Source organism: Globicephala melas, chromosome 14 (genome assembly GCF_963455315.2).
Source record: "Globicephala melas chromosome 14, mGloMel1.2, whole genome shotgun sequence".
NCBI lineage: Eukaryota > Metazoa > Chordata > Mammalia > Artiodactyla > Delphinidae > Globicephala > Globicephala melas.
Genome location: NC_083327.1, coordinates 8,151,591 through 8,171,760, shown reverse-complemented (window position 1 = coordinate 8,171,760; position 20,170 = coordinate 8,151,591).

Genomic DNA, 20,170 nt, shown 5'->3' with positions numbered 1-20,170 from the left:
AAAAAAATGATTAAAGAAGACAATTGGGGTGATACAAACAAACTTGAACATTTGGTGAGGCTATAGCCATCTTTTGGAGAAGTGCTGCCCAAGGCTGAAGCCAGGAAGCTTTTGTAAGATAAAGAAAAAGGAAGAGAAGATGACTGGCCGGGGCCACAGACTCCACTTTGCTTGAGGTGACAAGGCCTGGATTTGGGATCGGCTGCCTGGATGCCCTGCAATTCTGGTCCAGCAGATCATTTACAGGAAAATGACCTAAGTTTCAGTTTGCTGACGTGGCACCCCCGGACCTGGAAAGTTATTTCAACACAACAGCTGCAGGACCCTTTCCTTAGTAGCTTTGGAGCATCTCTTGGACAGAGAGAACGTTCCAAGGTGACTTCACTAAGGGAAATGGATGGAGAGCAGAGCATGAAACTTGCTTTTCCAGTTGAACAAGACCTAACTTATCTTCTGCAGCTTGTTGCCCACAACAGGACAGGGATCCTTTGCAAATTCCCAGTCTGTCCCCTGGAGGCAGGGATGGGGGGCGGGGCCCCCTACCCAGAGCCTCACACCAAGATGCTACTCTCATGAGTCTGCTGCTCAAAGCTTCCCTCCTTTTCTTGCACAAGACCTCCTCTTTCCTGGATGATTGATGCTGGCGAGGACCCTCTTCCTACCCAGAGGACCGTGGCATCTGGACTTTAAGTTCAAAAGAGCCAGACGTGAGCTCTACCTAGACACTTGCTGGACCAGAAGCGGTGGGGTCTTTTCCTGAATTTAATCTTTTGGCATCTCAAATCAGTCCATGTCAAAGCGTTCTCTCTATAAACACCTACTCTAGTAGTAAGAGCTCAGACTGGAGAAACACTACCAGTTTTCACATCTTAGCCCAGCTGCTTGCTAAATGAGTGCATTTGAGCATTTCCTTAACCTCGCTGAAATTTTCATGTGAAGATCAAGGGTAATAACAGCACCAAGCTCACAGGGCTGTTGTGAGGATTTAAATGAGATAATTTAAGTAGAATGCTTAGCCCACTGACTGGTACTTATTAAATTCTCCATATACGTGAGCTATTTCTAGTATCACCATCCCAGTCCTTTTTGAAACCAAAGAATGTTTGCAATGTTTTTAGAGTGTCAACCCAGAATTAGAGAGCTTTAAAGCAATTTCTGGAGAGTGTGCCTAGATGATTATCAAAAAGTAACTCAATAAGCATCTTCCTGTATTTTTTCCTGTCAATCCAAAATTATTTAGCTTCCTTAGGTGCTTAGAAGAGTTAAATTTGTGATTTCAAAAGCAACACATTTAAAAGTTTTAAGGTACCCACTTGATATTAACTCTATTATTCGTTGGTATTAAAATTCTCAATGCTCAGCTCATACTATCATCTCAATGCTCAGCTCATACCATTATTACGACTAAGAGTGACCTCTTTCATAGTTGCTGCCATGTAATACCAAAGGAGCTCCCTTCTCCTATAAGTTCACTACAGAGTAGCTGTTGGCAGATTACTTTTAATAACAGTGCAGTTGAGTTCTGAACCTATGATTCATGCGTCAGGTTGAGAACTAAAAGGCCGAAGATAAACCATAAATCCTGGTACTAGAAGAGAGACTCAGGATATTCAAACAGATGGACCCCAGACATCTAAGACTTGTGATCTTCTGGGTCCTAATCATTATTCTCAGCAGCAGAGAGAATTAAAAATAGTTGGACGTCTACGATGAACAAAGAGGTAGTTTACACAAGATCTTTCTATTTGGGTTAAAAATAGAAATATAAATAAAAGCAAAGCAACCACCAAATAGTTAAGGCCCACTAGAGCAAAAATAGCTACTTCTGAGTTCAGCTGCATTTGCAATAAGGCCCATGACAGCCCCATTCTAAAATATCCCTTCATTTTACTCTTTTTTCTCCTTAAAAGACAAAAATGAAAGCAAAACAAAGCAAAATGAAACCAGAAAAACAGAGGAGACAAGTTATATAATCTAACACTGGAAGACTAACCGTTTTTATTTCTTATTGCAATTTGAATTGGAAAGGAACACTCAGTCCTAGGACATGGTAATTCATCTCCTGTTTCTTTGTCCACAACTACAAGTAGGAGATAGTTCAGAGCCATTGCCAATCAGAAAACACAGCAAAGCTGTATTCGCTTCTCATTTGTTTACTGGCCATCACAGGCCCTCTCCTCAAATCTCAGACATCCTTTTCGCTCCTGGAGGCTCTACCCAGGCATACATAGAGCGCTTCGGAAGACAAAGGGCGTCTGAAAAGTCTCCTCCTTTTGTTCGGTGAACATGTCATAGTTGAGTTGAGTTTTTAAAATACTCTCCACCCTTGTTTGTTTCTTAACACCGCACCAAAATGTAATTTGTATGGAAGCCAAAACTGCAGACATGCTGAATCTGTGAATACCGAGGAAGTGGTTTCCTTAGCAATAACTGGCATGTGAAAGTCAAAACTTCCTCTCCTTTTCATGTGACCTTTTTTCAAAGCAATTCAGCTCGAGGACAATGGAATTGAATTCCAGGCACCCACCGTGTTCATGAATTGCTAAGCAGTGATTCACCAAATACCCAAATTACCCTAGACGGCTTGAGCATTTTATTAGTGAAATTGCTTTGTATTTAAATGTTCTTTCCTCACTTTGTACATCAGTTTTCCTCATTCCTGAAGGCCACTTCCTCCCTACTCTGAGACAGTGTAGATAAACACTGGCCCTTCTTAGGGATTAATATACGGACTCTAGAATGTTAGAAGTGGAACGTTACATTACCTACAATAGTCATAACTATTTGCTCCCTTTGGATACCTTGGATATTAGATAGTTATAGGAAGGTTGGTTTGATAATTAAAGTCTATTATTTGCTCAGAATAAGTAACATAATTTAATTTTTTGGCAACTCCTTGAACGATATTTTAGAAGCACTGGGGTTTTCACTCATTCCAACGACCAATTTATCTTTATCACTCTTCCTAAAAAGAGTGCTTCATTTGGCTTACAAACTGCACCTTCTGCTCTGTCCTCAGAGGTTCAATGGTGGTAACTTATTTAACAATGTACCAGCGAGCTGGGACCTGAGGGTATCATGCTCTTTTGCCTTTAATTAAATGGCAGCATTCTTGAGGAACATAAACAATGCTGTCCTAGGAACTCTCGATTTCTCTTTCTAGCCTCTGAGTCGTGAAGCTCAAAATTCCTAACGTTACTCAGCTTCCTGCCACCATCATTCTGTGAAGTGACTTTGCAGTGAGTGTCGCCAGACAGGCCCAAGACCCGTGAGCTGGGCGCCCTTTCCTCTGCGACCCTCATGTGCTCTGGGGCTGAGGGTGACCCTCGTGTTGGGTTATTTTACTCACAAAGTGCATAAAGAGAGTGGTCGCCGGTGGCCTCGGTCTGCAGTGGCTTGAAGCAGGGTTTCAGTTCCCGGCCAGTGATTGAGGTCGGGTCGCAGCAGTGAGAGCACCGAATCCTAGCCACTAGACCAGTGGTCAGTGACAAGGCCCTGGCCCTACGGCTTTGCAGAAGAGAATTCCCACAAAGACAGAAAGTAATGAAACAGGGAAAGTATTTATTAGGAGAAAAAGAAGTACAGTACGTGTGGATAGACACACAGGCAGGATCAGAGAGAGAGTCGCCACTTCGTGGCAGTTTGAATCACTTTTATGGGGCATTTTTTCCGGGTTTCCTTTGGCCAATCATCTTGCTTTGTCTGGTTCTGAGCCCGTATCTGGTTTACCTCAGGGTCCTCCCATGTGTGTGCACGTGTCTCTTAGCCAAGATGGATTCTACCGAAGAAGCCTATGGGTAGCTTAGCATCACTCCCCTTTTGACCTCCAAGGAGGCTTTCTGTGCATGTGTAGTCGGGGAGGTCTCCTGACTTCGAGAATGAGGAATATGTGGTCTCTTATCTTCTATCTGGGCAGGGCCCAGCCTCCACTCTCGATTGTCCTGTTATCCCCTTCTCGGATGGGTCCACAGGGAATGAACTCAAATCGTTTGCCCCGGGGGCCATCCGTCTCCTGTCTCAAGAGGACCCAGCAAAGTGAGCGTTGTGTAACAGCTGGTCAATAAATATGGGTTTCGCTTCTGTTCCCTACGTAACCTCTCCATTCTGACCTTTTTCATTCCGTTTATGCTGAGCTGCTCCTGGTTTAATGGCTCCCCTGGACTCAGAAGTGATCCAGCCTAGAACCTTCATGTTCCAGTGGGCCCCAACTGTTATCTTCCTTGATAGTAAATTAAGGATGAATCCTAATAGCAGTGTAAGGCTCTCCAGAGAATTCACTCCACCGTGCTTGTGAGACTGTTTACCAAACACAACCTGAGCTGTCCAAGCAACTACAGTAATTTTCCACACCCTCTGACAGAGACAGTGGACAGTGCAAGCCTGCGACGTTCTCATGGGCCCAGCACACACCGCACTCTGCTGGTGAGAGAGGTGGGGCTCTGGGGAGCTTATCTCTCCACCTGGACGTGTGTCCCACAGTGTGTGTGCACCGGGTACCCTCCATGAGAAGAGGGTCTCGCTTTTAGGGCCATCGATCCTATGAGCATCCTCTTCATTTCCTGACCAAGGCTGGCTTGAGGGGTGGCAGTGGCTCGCCCCACTGATTCCACTATTCCTGCTGCCACTGGACCCAGAGTCACTAGGAAAGTCCTTGGTTGCCTTTTGGAGCAGAACATTCAGGTGAAGAGAGTGGGGAAAAATGAACACCGTGGTAAGGAACTGCTTGCCAAAATACGCTTCATGTTTATCTGCGGTTGACTCGGCTGGTTGGAGCAAGGTGACTCCAGGAGTGAGGAGTGACCTTGACTAAAGCCCTTTATCTCTCTAGGCTTTGGAACCCTGGATTAACCCACAAGTGTTCAAACTGCGTTCCATGGAGCCTTGGAGGTTTGCTCTGCTGGGGGCAGTTGATAAAAGAGACACTTAGCAGGTGGGCTTCTGGGTGTCTGGGCTTGGAGAAGCTCTGCTTTTATCTGATGTTATACACTGTTTAACTTGTTAAAAGGGCAAAAAAGGGCTTCCCTCGTGGCACAGTGGTTGAGAGTCTGCCTGCCGATGCAGGGGACGCGGGTTCGTGCCCCGGTCCGGGAAGATCCCACATGCCGCGCCACAGCAGTGAGAGGCCCGCGTACCTCCAAAAAAAAAAAAGGGGGGGGCAAAGAAAAAGGGAAAGATATAGGCTAGATATTTTCTAATTTCCTTTCAGCCTTGACATTCTACAATTGTACTTATAATAAGTATAATCGAACCAATTAGGAAATCAAAAACAACCACAAAAACATGAACCACAAACTCTGTTTCATGACCAAAGAGTATTCTAAATCTTAGTCAGAATCCTATTCATTCCCATTTGGTCCAGAGTGTGGAGAAAGATGTCATAGATAATTTACGGTAAATCTGTGGCAATTAGTAGAAGGAAACAACCAAAAAGGCAGCACCAATGTGAGGTTTATGTGCTCGTGATGCAGTACAGTTTTCCCTATTATTCAGGGGGAAAAAGTCCCTAATACCAGCAAGGCGTTTAGAGCTATCTCACATTGACCGAGTTTACTAATTCTTTTCAGCCTTTGAGAATGTCATAGACGCTGCTGGGTGTTCAAAGTGAAGGTCTGAAAAGTAGATGATACTCTGTCCACGTGGCCAGGCACCGTGGGAAGAATTACGGCCACAGGGAGGGGCGGTTGGTTCTCTCAGAGACACAGTTGGGCCACTCTCTGCCCAGCCAGGTTTTTAGGCAGTGAACTGCTTGATACCTGTTCCCTATCATTCAGTATCTTCTGAAAAGGCTGCAAGTGACACAGCCAGCCTTTCTGGCATGGTTTTACCCCGACTACAAAGGCTATCGTTGAACTGGTCCAATCGGGATGCTTTGATTGTTAGCAGGTTCAGCAGGCTGTGATTTCAGTAATTACAGACCTGTGAAGGTCAAATTGACAAAACTGAATATAAACCCACTGCCCTGCACTCTTTGGGATTTGGTGACAGTTGTTGGAAGATTTGCCAAGTGGTAAATCTGTAATAAAAAATAGAAAGGAAAGTGGTTGATTTCACAGTTTGACTTTGACTCCTTCGAATCACAATTCCAGGTCCTGACGTGAAGGCTATGCTGTACTTTCAGGTCCAGGTATAATTTTGGCTCAATCCCCTCCCTCCCTAGTCGTGACCTTGAGTTTGTGTGATGTATCTAGGTACTTCTTAAAGACTGTCATGACTCTTCAGTGTTTTCCCCCCCTTATTTTTCTCTTTGCATGAGTGTGATGCTGGATACAAATGAATAGATACATTTTTTTTAGCTCATCTGTGTATTGTTTTGTGGAATATTTAGCAGAAACAGCTCTCACGGAAAGAGAACACACAAAATTCTATGAAAATAAATGAAATGATCTCCCTATAATTGCCTAGCTAAAGACTAGAATAAAGCGACTTCTCAGGGACACTAAATATAAACAAGTCTTTATTTTCCTTTGCCCTTATGGTGGCTACAAGCAATAGTTTAAGTAATAATTAAGTAAAAACAGAGTCTGTTATCAGGTATACTATATGGAGGGGTGGAGACAGGTAGGGAAAAATCCTTTCTGTACAATAGATGACAGTGTTTGTGCACTGGAACTAGGAACAGGTAAGGGGTCAGCACAAAGGCTGTGTCTGGATGAAGCTGAAATAGAAGAGGCGGATGGAAATTAATCAGTTCAGAGAAATCCAGATGTTTTGCACACTCAGAGCCAAGTCTCTGAATCTTGGCTGCTGGAGATTTTCATGTTTCCTCCAGATGTTTGCTTTCAGGTAGACATAGTCCTCTCCTCACGCGCCTGATTGCATCATAAATCACCACATTGTTCAAAATGTAAAGTGGCTATGACAAGAATAAGCATAGGATAGTGCAAGCCATGGCTCATTGCAATAAGCCATTGCTCATTGGTCAATGAAACATTGCTCATTGTTTCAGTAGAGAAGACATCGCTGAAGGACACTTTTTTTAAAAAGAGGATAAAATCATGCCTCTCATACAAATGTCAGATGAATGCATGTCACAGATTTTATTTAAGTCATCAGTTAATGAGGAAAACAGTAAAATGTTACAGCTAGTTCGAAGGAGAATTCTTAGTAACTTATTTGGGTGTATGGGGAGACAGAGATACAGATAAAGACGTAGATATAGATAGACACAGATATTTAAGGGCATTTTGAAGTGAAATTGCACATAGATGCAAAGTGGGTCTATCCACAGTTGCATTTTACCAGACATGATTATTTTTATTTCTATGGACAAGAGTCTTCTGCATTATTATCAGTTTCTGCAAGTACAGAGCTGTATAATAACTCAAAGACAATGAAAGGCAGAGATAACCCAGAAGAATGTGCAGTAAACAGGACACTGACTTTGTTTACTAACTTAAACTTATTGATGCCTACAAATATTTCCGAACTCCCACAGGACTTGTACCTAATGTCACCTAATTGACCGCTTTCTCAGACACTCAGTTATATTATTGATTCTTGTATATGTCTTACCCTGCTGCAGCTCCTTGTTTCATTGCCTCCTATTCACTCCGTTGATGAGGGAGGAATTCCTGCCCTCGTAACCCTGGGGGACGGCCAAACACACAACCCCGACACTGGGCAGACGGCTCAAAAGCAATATCTTAGTCACATATGCTCACGGCCAGGGGAGGGGTATACCATGCCATCCAGGGCCACACAGGGCTGCACTCAGGAATGGAGTAAACATACTGGGCTGTGGGAAGCAGGCTTTGTAGTATCAAGAAGATGAGGTGCCCCCTGCTTCCCACAGGAGGGCGTGATCGGTTTGTTTAACTAAATCCACGGGCTAGAAAGGAACTGAATCCCACTACCCAGGGACCAGCAAGAGCTTCCCCTGGTCTGTTTGACCAGGAGGGTTGATCGACTAGCACTAGGGTTGATCTGCTGGCACGCGTGGGGAGGGAGACCCGTGTTAGCCCATTCGAGGTGTCCCACTTTTACCCACGTAACAGGGAGCCTTCATCTCAGGCCTGGCGTCGTGCTTCTAAAGAGTAACAATCTATCCACTGAATAAGCAGTTTCTGGAGCTCCTATTATGTGCCGGGTGCGGTTCCAGGCTCTGGATGTGCAGCAGTGGGAGATAAAGATCCTTGTCTTACATTCCAGGAAGAGTCAATAAGCAAATGTAAAATACTTGGTATGACAGAGTGAAAAGGGCAAAGAAGAAATTGTAAGCAGGGGCTGGAGAGAGGAAGGGCAGAGGGATGGGGGTAGGGGCACTGCTTGGAAATTTTAAATGTGGTGATGGGACATCTCACACAGCAAAGAAGACATCTGAGGAGAGAACTTGTGAGCCAGGAGGATGTCTGGTGAGAGAGCCCAGAGACAGAGAGACCAGCAGGTACCAGAGATGTGTAGCAGAAGGATGTCCTCAGGTTCAAGTGTCCAGGATGGATGACTTGAGGAATGAGCTTGGGAGGAGTGGAAGGAAATGGGGTCCTGCTGAGACACAGAGGTCAGAGCTAGAACTGGGCAGGACTTTCTAGCCTTCGATTTTTACTGAAAGGTTTGGGAACCCATTGAAGGCATTAGGACCATCATTTGACTAGTCATTCTCTTTCATCTTTCGGAGGAAGTACTGAGAGTATAAAGGCTACTCAATAGATTGTTGTCAGTTCATTGCAAAGGAAGCAAAGTCTTCCTTTACTGCTTTCCAGAATTTTCTACCATGATCACAATGAGATGTAGGTGCCTTCTCCCCTAAAATATATGCAGAGAAACGGATACTCAGGAAATTCAGCTTACGTAGAGTTGAGGGGTTTTTTTTGTTTTTGTTTTTTGGCGGTACGCGGGCCTCTCACTGCTGTGACCTCTCCCGTTGCGGAGCACAGGCTCCAGACGCACAGGCTCAGCGGCCATGGCTCACGGGCCCAGCCGCTCCACGGCATGTGGGATCTTCCCGGACCGGGGCACGAACCCGTGTCCCCTGCATCGTCAGGCAGACTCTCAACCACTGCGCCACCAGGGAAGCCCAACAGTTGAGCTTTTGTACCTATTTCTCCCCTCATCGCATCCCCTAGCATATCTGGGCCTTCTTGCCACAGAAAGTGGAGGAAAAGGAGAAACTAATACACTTACGTGCAGCGAGGGATATAGTCTTTCCCTTCTTGTACAAAATGTAGAATTTCCCGCGGCCTTCTCCTACAGGACAAGGAATGTTTGAACTTGAATGCATTAAACATATCTCAACTAGATTTTCTCCTTCATAAATTTTATTTATGTGATGGAAGTATATTTCAAACTATATAGCAGTTATAAATTTATACTGGTCTGGACTCTTAACATTTTTCTTTCTATGAACAAGTTCACATATAAAAACAGCACACGTTATAAATTCTGAGATCAGTAACTAGACTATGCATAGTGCAGTTTGACAGACAGGACTCATAATTTTGTCCACTCATGCCTTTCCTGAATAAATATATATCTATCACTGACACAATTTCCCCATCTTCCTGTTTCCCCTCTTTGGCCATGGTTTTGGTGTTTTCACCATGAGCATTTAGAGAGAGTGGTTGGTACATATAATACAATACAGAGTTCGTGATGACGAGGGAAACTTGGAGGCATCAGTTCAGCGGCTGCAGGAATGTGTGATTCTGAACCCTGAAGCTGCTGGTCTGGTTTTAACGAGGTTAAACAGCAGTTATCATCAAGACTCAGCTTAAGCATAACTCGATCCTAAGACTTTTCTTCCTCTTCTCATCCCTCCTAGAACCCACCATGCACTCACTGGACCCTATCTTCATTACTATCATTCTGTATAAGGCACTCTGTATGTGTAAATCTGTTTCTCCTGTTAGACCAGAAGCAGTTTGAGGGCAGAGGCCACAACTTCATCATCCTTTTATCCTGAATACTGAGCCTGATGCCTCGCACATGAAGGATTCAAGGAATATTGTCGGTGGTCCAATACTGTCAGACTCACGAGGCGCGACGCTCTACCACGTGAGCATGGAGCCTAGTTCCGCTTTATGATTTGAGGAAGGTCATTCTTCTTTTTCAGAGGCAGCATCATGACACAACAAAGCCACTAAGGGCAGTGGAGTTTGGTATATAATAAAGAGAAATGGGATCTCTAGTCTTTAAATAGTTCCCTTTTTCAGCATTACGTTACAACGTATTTACTTACTAGAGGTTGTCTCCTTTTTTCTCCAGCAGCATCATAAAGGAAAAACCCACTTTCAGTGGCTCTAAGGTTCCAGCTGATAGCTGCCTTTGGCGCGACCTCTTGCTTTGTGTGCGAGAAACCAGTTTGCGGATCCTTTTTTAGTGACACGCATGCAACCACCACGGTTCTTGGGAAAGCCCTGACTGGTGAGATATCCAAACGGCCATACCGCAGAACAGGATTTATGCATACTACATTCTATTTTTTTTTTTAAGTATTGGATGCCTTTTTGGAAGCTAGCATGACACTGCTTAGATTATTATGATATTCGATATTTGATCATGCTTTTTGCTTCCACATACAGGCCTGGGGTGGGGAGTTGGGGCTTCATGTTCTTGAGGAGAGGCCTAAGGAAGGGTAGCCCAGGGCAGCACACGTGTCAGCTTCAAGGCCAAGGAGGGAGGACCACGGGGGTCCTTTGAAAGACCTACAGAGACTCTGACAGCGATCCTTTAAAAGGTTGCCCACCCTGTATTAGAAATGCTGTCCTGTACCCTCCGGGGTTTCATTGATTCTGCCAAACACTGTAGCTTTGGGTTCAGGAAAGAGACGGCTGGTGGCAGGAGCCTGGGAAAGGACAGAGACGGCCGGTGGGCTGCGGCTCTGGAGCGGCGGTCCCCTACGGGAACTGACCAGCCGAAGCCAGAATAGCTTTATGCGAAATGGGGACCCTCAGAAGGATGCTCATTCACGTTGGAGAAGAGCCCTGGGCTGCCTCTGTGAGGCAGGCTGGGGACCAGCTGGCTGTTTGTCCAAAGAAAGGAGGTGCCCTGGCCAACGGGAGAAACCGGTCTACTACTGGGGTTACAAGCAGATGGCTTTTCTCAAAGAAAGTTTCAGGTAAGACTGAAATAGGTAGTGTCCCTCCTGAGGGGCAGAGCGTTTCAGGGTGGGCCGCATAACTCTGTCTTTACTCCTAGACCGAAGCAAGGGTCTCCTGGACCATTTATGGCCCTGCAGGCCCACAGATACTGAGAGAAGCCACACGTCTAGTCCAAAAAGCAGGTGAACGACAAAGGCGTGGGGACACGGGAGGAGAGGGAAGGGGGACAGAGCGGAATAGACAGTCCCCGGGGAGGGGGGAGAGAATTGCTCAGGGCGCTCTCGGCGTCGCACATTAAGTCAGGGTGAGGGTTGAGCCTCCAGGTGCCACGGCACCAACGCAGACCAAGGGGGGACAGAGGACCGCACCCCCGAGGGGCCGGGCTGTCTGGATGTCCACTGTGGGTCCTGCACACGCCGGCGGTCTGCAGGCGGCCCTGCGCATTGGCCCTGATTCCACCGCGCAGATCCGGGGATCCGAGGTCCGGCCTCATCACGGGAAGCATCCTGCCCTGGGGGAGGGGGTCTTCTGAAGGTGGAATGAGGAATTTCCCCACTTGGACAGCCTCCTCCCCCCACGTGCCCTTTTGCCTCCCCACCCCTCTTTGCTGGGCTCAAGTCAGAACTGTTTCCTCTCCCCGCCACTTTCCAGTGTGTACTGGGTGAGCACTCAGCTCTTTGGAATTCTGTGGGTGGCAGGGACTTTCTCCTCCAGCTCATATGCCCAGCGATGTGGAAAGTGAAGAACTCCGAACTCTGACACTTTCTTTTTTGTGAGCATTTTGATGGAAGGACCAAGGATAGTCACAAATCTTCAGGCAGGTGGCAGAGATGTGGAAAGCGCCTTATTGATCACCCACAGCAGCTCCTTTCTGGACCATCCTAAAAGGCTGGTATGGGCCCAACAGGCCAATTTGGAGAGAATCCTATTTATTCAAGCCCCGGATAGAATAAGTCAGGCAGCGGGTCGTTGCATAAATAGCCATTCTCTTCCTTCGCTGAGCCCTAGATCTGTCCCTCCTGCACTGGACCATCTTTGCTATTTCTCTCTTTCATTAAATGCCTTTGAAGTGGTGGATTATTTTCTCTGTCTCTGAAAATTCCTTCTGGCTCGTGGATTTCACAAGTGCAAGTGCTTTAAACTTTTCCCTCCTCTTCTGAATTAATACTGTACTCCACGTTTTTTTTTTCCTTTCCATTTTAGGAGACCAACTACTGTGTTGTTTCATATTACATTTTCATTTCAGAACTGTTTGAAAATGGAACTCATGCCATGCACGTGAATATTTTGCCTCCTCTTGGCTGATTTAATCAGCATGGTTACCATTATTCATGCAATTGCATGAATAATTTATTTCACTGTTGTAAAAGTTTAATAAAAGTTTTCTTGTCTTTATCAAATTCCATGTTACTCTTTGTTCATTTTACAGCAGCAGCACAATCAGAATATAAAGCAGTGAATGGCTTAGACTGCAGCACTGAAACTCTTGGGTCTGTTTCATTACAATTTTACCTATGATTAAATAAGACTTCATACATGGAGAAAATAGAGTAGCTCTATAGATCTAAGTATGCCCAGCACTCACTGATCAGTGCCACTCATAGGTTAGAAGAAATTTGGAATCACATTGTCACAACTGAGATGCCAGCCTCATTGGTACCATCTGACAAACAATGTGGTTCTTGTGCATGTACGTGTGTGTGTGTGTGTGTGTGTGTGTGTGTGTGTGTGATCTTCCACCCATCATGTAACACTATATTGGTGATGAATTCCTAATCCAGGATGGGTATTATTTCTTACATGAATAGCGACACTAAAAACAAATGTTTGTTCAAAGTGAATCTTTCTCTTGAACTCCAATTAGCCACTTTTACACAGTCAAATTACCCACTTTTACACAGTGAAATTACCCTATAGATTAAAAGTATCTTACTATTTATGTGTGTTTCTTCAATGCTAGTGTGTCAGCCCTTATAAGCAAGAGCCAGCAACATTTATATCTGCACATGAGTAAAGTCACATTATTATAAATCTTTGGTTGCTGAAATTGCATGCACACTCTTTTCATGCAGTAAGGTACCACATAGTTGAAAGGTAGAAATTAACTCAAGGTGGCTATGAAGAATCCAAGAAGGCATTTATCTGATAAAGGATGGAAGTATATATGGCATATGATGTAACTACAGAGGAAAAAGAGCTGGTAGCAGTCCAGAAACTGTTCATTTTCTGGCACAGATGCACAATGGCTTATCTTAAATTCTTGGAGCCAGGATGTGTCTTATAAATCAGGATTTGGGGGATTTTAGAGAAGTAATATAATAATCTACTGTGTATCATGTAACATCACCTGCGGGGCCGAGAGCAGCCCCCTAGAATAAAATGTTTAGTACCTCTTCAGCCAAAATTATAAGTGTTTATTATATGTGGGTAATGAATAACTAGAAGTACTTTTGTGTCAGTTCAGATCAGGTTTTGTTGCCAAATGAGCTCAGATCAGGTCAGGTTTCAAAGAGCCAAAGTGATTGGCCACCTTAGCTCTTTGAGTTTGTGGATTGGTACCTGCATATCAGTAAACATCTCTGAGTGCCTTCCTGGCCTGGGTTGTATGCTAGATGCCCTGCTTAAGTCAAACACGACAAAGCCCCTTCTCCCAAGGAGTCTAGTTGATGAGACACTTAAGCAAACCAATATTTACATGTTTGTGTTGGACACCAACGGTAAAAAGAGAAAGCATCTGGATGACACTGGGGAATCCGGGAAAATTCCTAAAGAAATTGCTATTGCTAATCTCATAAGAAATATTTTTCATGAATGAACATATATAAATATTTTACATACTTCCAGAAGAAGTGTACTTCTATACTTGCTTTAGGAACCAAGCAATCAATACACCATAATATTCTAATCCTCCAAAATCCCCTGTGGGTAAAAGTAAACTTTTACTAGATTATGCCACAGTAAGAAACCATTTCTAGATTTCGGTGGTTTACAACATAAATGATTTTGTTTCTTGTTCATGTTACATATAGCTCGTTCCATGTGTTTTCTTTTTTCTGGGATGTAGCCTGAAGGATCAGTTCTTACCTGGGACATTGCTACTCTTAGAGAAAAGGGAAGGGGATTAACGGCAGAACCATGCCAGGACTCTCAACACGTCTGCCCAGAACCGGCATGTGACACTGATATTCATATTACACTGGTCAAAGCAAGTCACGTGGTAAAACCTGATATCAGGGAAGCATAATTTTCCCACATGGATGTCCCATAGTAGCGCCCCATAAAAGAAAGGTAGCAAATGCTGACATTAATATGTCAATGTTATATATATATAATATTATCAATGTAACTTTAATATAATCTACCAAATGGCTTCCTCATTCTATGGTCCATGTCCTTCATTGACCAGCTGCCCTGTGTGCTTGAATCAGTAGCAAGTCTCTCTCTACTGAACAAGTGGTGAGTCAATTCCCTCGACTAGTGAGAGGGCCATTCCTATCAAATGGAAAATGGGTCTCAGGTAGTGAAAATGGGAGTTTGGAAAGATGGAGGTTGATGAATATACTAAAGAATATAACAATTAGAAGCTTAAGAAGAGATATCGATAAACAAAAGGCAACTGGGTCTTTGGAAATGGGTAAAAAGTTCAACAACAACAACACAACAACAGTAGCAAAAGAGACCAAACATTTCTGGAATCATATTTTGAACTATTTCAATCATTTAAAGAATAAAACATATCTGCATAGAGCTATCATTGGATGAATGTACTGTGATCATTCAGAAAGATTCAAGCTGGAAAATTCATACACATATTTGACAACCTAGAAACATTTGTTTCCAATCATGTGTCCACTGGATAAGGAGCATAAAATAAGATGCAAGGATGGGAGATAGAGGATTAAGCATCTGTTTCCAAGTTCAACACATGATAATTTAACAACTTTTTGTCTGTGGAATATATGGTGATCCCTGGAGGAAAGAGAAGCTTTATAAAAGATAATACTACTAGTAAATATACTGCACTCTGTCTCTCTCACTCTCTTAAACACAATATCTTGTTTTGGTCTTCCTATGATCATAGATTTATAAGAAATTGTAGAGGTCCCAGAAAAGAGGAAGAAAAAAATTACTAATGGTATCAAAATATGTATGTATATGAAATATTGCATATTGCATGTATATTATATATAGTAAGTGAAAGTCTGAGGCTATATAAAAAGATTATGTTCCTATATTTATGAAGAAGGCTAACTATAAGTTATACTTTTTTAAAAAATCTTGCTTCAAGACAGAATCAAAAGAAATGGAATTTAGTTGAATCAAAAGATTTAAGATCTTGAAACATTAGTCATACACATATGTATTTGGTTATAGTGATTTCCTATAAATATTATTTAAATATTACCTGAAATTCAATAATCTCATAATTCAATGTATGTGATTATGATTGTTAACATATTTCTGTTTTTTAATATTTGATGAATAATATCAATTCTGGCCCTTGTTTGCAAACAGCAGAAATAACTTTGACTATTCAAAGCAGAAAGGGAATTTATTATAAGGGTATAGGTGCTTCTGGTTAGGATGTATAAACCACCGTTCCCACTCTAACAAAGAGAACAAGGCAGACAAATTATAAAATTATGGTTTTGTCTTTTATTCCTTTAGAGAACGGAAGATAAAAAGATACATAAATGAATTACATTCCAGAAAGGGAAGAATACTTCCTAGGAGAGAAGAAGCCCAACCCATGGGCACAGAAGAGGAGGGGCAGATACACCATAGACAGAGGTAAAGAGGAACTAGCCAAATTTTTAATAAACCTGTACTAGCCACACATGGCTGTCGTGATAGGTGGGAACCCCAAGGAGGTCCTGTGAGAGTGTATTCATCCATGATCATCAGCCTTACCCCACAGGGCCTTCCCTGAATATATGTATGGTCAGCTGGAAGCAGAGCAGAGGGCCAGAGGGAGATCCTGGCCCTGAGGCCTTACAGCCACACAGGGCAGTGCTCCAAAGACTGGGGACAGGGAAGAAGGGAGAGAGAGGTTTCCTGGAAGGCAAATAAGTACATAGTACCTGAAAGCTGGGGACATGACAGCAGAGCTAAGAAATATCATCCCTCATGTCACTCAGGGCCTTTATCCCAGTGCAATGCAGTAGCAGGCAAAAGCTAAGGGCAAATCAGCAAAGTAGAAATTGATTTTGTGAGGCTCAGAAAGTCAGAAGTGGAATGCAGAGCCTGGAGAATACCACGGGAACCCCCCCAAAATGGGTGGCATGGAAAGAGAGTCATTGGACTGTAAAACATAAAGAATCACATTGGTGCTTAGATCAACTAGTCCCAATCCCTCTCATAAAACATTTGAAACCTCTGGTGAATTGACAGATCTAACAAAAGCCACAACAAACCTCAAACCCAGCTCAATGTAGATTGGAATTCTTCTACTTCATCCTCTGCAGCCTGACACAGGCAGAGGAATTCCTTTTTCTTGAGTCAATAATATTGACAGTCCTTTTACCCACAATTTCTGACATGAAATGAAAAATTGTGTGGTATGCAAGCAAGCAGGGCAATTTGATCCATCAACACAAGATACATAAATGTATCTCTTCTTCTCTCCTAGGAAGTATTCTTCCCTTTCTGGAATGTAATTCATTTATGTATCTTGTAGAAGTACAGTAGAAGTAAACCCAAATGTGTCCAAAATGTTGGAATTAGCAAATAAGAATTTCAATATAAATATCTTTTAAAAACTAAGGGAAAAGGTGGCTGACATGTGGAGAGAGATGGGAAATTTCATTTCAGTCTAGTACTAGGAGCTCTTACCAAATTTAAAAAAAAAGAAAGAAATTCTAAGATTTATAAATACAATATCATAAATATTGAATTCATTCAACTTATTTTACAGGAACCTAGAAAAGCAGAAGAAACGATCAGTAAATTCAGAGTCAGATGAATTGGAATTATCCAAACTAAAATGAAAGGAGAAAAAAAATGTTTAAATAACTGAGAAAAGCATCCCAAAGCATCAAACGTACATGTATCAGATCCCAAGAAGTATATTAGGAAGAAAATGGAGCCAAAGAAATGTTTGAAGAGATGGCCAAGAAGCATCCAAAGCTGATGAAAGAGATCAACTCACAAATCCAAGATTAAAACGTAATGAATCTCAAACAGGATAAATACAAAGTCAAACATCTGAACACCAAAGATAAAGAGAATATCTTAAAAGCAGATAACACACACAATACATTCTGGTGAAAAAAAACAATAATAATTGTAGTAGACTTCTCATCAGAAATAAAAGCCATATGACAATGGCATAACTTTTTAAAATGCTGAAGAAAAAAGAAAATTGCCAGTTTAGAACTCTATACCTTATGAGAATAGCCTTCAAAAAATAAGGTGAAATGAAGTTCTTTTCAGACAGATGAAACTTGAGAGAATTTGGCTCTAGCAGAAGTGCATTTAAAAAATTCTATAAGAGGGCCTTCCCTGGTGGTCCAGTGGTAAAAAGAATCCACCTTACAATGCAGGGGACCAGAGTTCGATCCCTGGTCAGGAAGCTAAGATCTCACATGCTGCGGGGCAACTAAGCCTGAGTGTCACTACTGAGCTCGTGCACCTCAACTAGAGAGCCTACATGCCACAAACTACAGAGCCCACATGCCCTGGAGCCTGCGCACCACAACTAGAGAGAGAAAACCCGCATGTCACAACTAGAGAGAAGCCCATGTGCCACAACAAAAGATCCCTTATGCCGCAAACAAGATCCCACGTGCTGCAACTAAGACACTACACAGCCAAAAATAAATTAAATAAATGAATAAATAATGAATCTTTTAAAAATATGCTATAAGAGGTTCTTCAGTCTAGATATATCAGACAATACCCAGTGAAAAATAGGTTATACAGCTCAGGTCCTGTGGTCATCTCTTGTTCTCTGTTCAGGTATTCAGTGTCTGCAAAGTCTCAGTAGCAAACCAAGAGTTATTTTTTCAAAAGAAGAAGAGTAACCTGAGGAAGAGGGTGTGACTTTTCTCCAGGCTTGCTGTTCTGATTTTTCTGTGAGCTCTTTACACACACTCCATACCCCATCCTGATCTACCATAAACATTTCGAGTATCATTGGATCCACTGGCCCTGAGTCAAATGGTGGAGGTGATTCCATGAAGCCAGACTTAGCTAAAGACTCTTTTCTTTGCTCTGGAACATATTTCTTGCAAAGATATCTCAAAATGTATCACGAAAATTATAGTTGAAGCAAATAACACATGTATGATGAGTTATAGCATCCTCTGAAATAGTACAGTAGTTCACTGGCTAAACATCCTGTTCCAATCATTTATTGCTGAGTGAAAACCACCCCAAAATTTAGTAGTTTAAAACTGCAACCATCATTTGTTTTACTCACAAATCTGCAATTTTTCATGTCCTTGTGAGACAGGGACAGCTCATATTTGCTCCACACAATGTCAGCTTGGAGTAGCTCATTTAGTGCTAAATAATGTACGTCCAAGGTGGTTCAAGCTCACAACTGTTAAGTTGGTGGCAGCTGTTGCCTGGAGACTTAGTTGAGGCAGTTGTTTGGGGGCCTCCGTTCCTCTACTCTGAGCCTCTCCGTGTGGCTGCTTGGGCTCCCTCACAGCCTGGTAGCTCAATTCCAAGAGCAAACATTCGCATAATACAGAACATGGAAGTCTCCCATCTCCTAAAATCTGGTCCTGGAAACAGTCACAGCATCACTTGCGCTGTGTTCTATTGCTCAAAAAGTCAACAAATCCACCCAGAGTCAAGGGACAGGGCAAAAGTTTCACCTTTTAATGGGAAAAGTGCCAAAGAAATCCAAGACTATCTTTAATCCACCATTTACCCTTTAATCTATCCTCTACCCTTTACATCTTCATAACATTTGATAGTTTACAAAACACTTTCTCATATGTTTCTCATTTGATTTTCACACCTGCCATTCATGTAGAAAGGATAGAAATATTTATCCCCAGTTTATATAAAAAACTGAGGTTCAGAGATATCGACTATCTCAGCTTATCCTATGATGTCAGAACCTGACTTTAACTTTTCCGATACCAAATCTAGATTTGTTATTATCTATATTCTAATGAAGGCAAAAGATTTCTATTTCAGGCTCAATGTGTACTAGGAACCCTAAATCTCTATTTTTTATGGATAATGAACTTGTCATGCAATCCCAGAATCATGTCATTGTAAAATTAGATAAGAATGCCTCAACCTCACTATTACGATTGCGGGAGGGTCTGGAGACCCTCTCTCCATAAATCATCTTGCCTTGCTTTTTTGGTTTTGGCGCTGGATGTTCAACTTGTCTCAAATATACCAAATCTTTCCTTTTATCAAGTTGCATGTCAAGTCTTGCCTTCACTGCTAAACCTCCTGTAATTGCTGCAGCTGGAGGCTCTGTATCCTTTCTCTGGACTTAATCCCTGCATCATTTACTGCTCTACAGCTCTTGGTATTTATCATACACTATTTCACGTGATGTATTTGAGTACATCTTGCCTCTAAAATTAAGAACCTGGAGGACACAGGCTGTAAGACAGTGACTCATATCTCTTTCTCATTGCTTACAGGGTCCAGTGTGGTAGTTTATACATTTCAATGACTCGGTAAACACCTGTTGAAGAAATAGGTAAGCAATTTCAAGTAAGTGTAGTGCAAATGGTTTCCAGAAGTATTAAAACTCCTTTATTTTATTGGTTCTAAATTAGCCTTTCTCCAGCTTCACTAGGCAAGCCCTGTCCTTGGTTATCTAGGATTTAGCAATAGAAAGAGATCACTGAGATACCATTTAATAAATAAACTGTCTTTATTTTGCTTTAATGGAAAATAAAAATAGAATTTCATTACCTAAATATGGCTTGTTTTCAGTCGTAAAAACTCATGAGTGGGTTATGTAGGAATAGCTTTCATGAATATAAGGCAAATTTTTCCTGCTTTCCTCTAACATACATGAATTAGAGCTGCAGAAAATCATGTCTTTAAGCTAAAAACACATTTTAAAAAGATCATTACTGGGACAATGGGTGTGAGATGGCAGCTTACCCTCCAGCCTTGTGTTAGTTTAGGTAACACTAGCTACAGTCACAGAT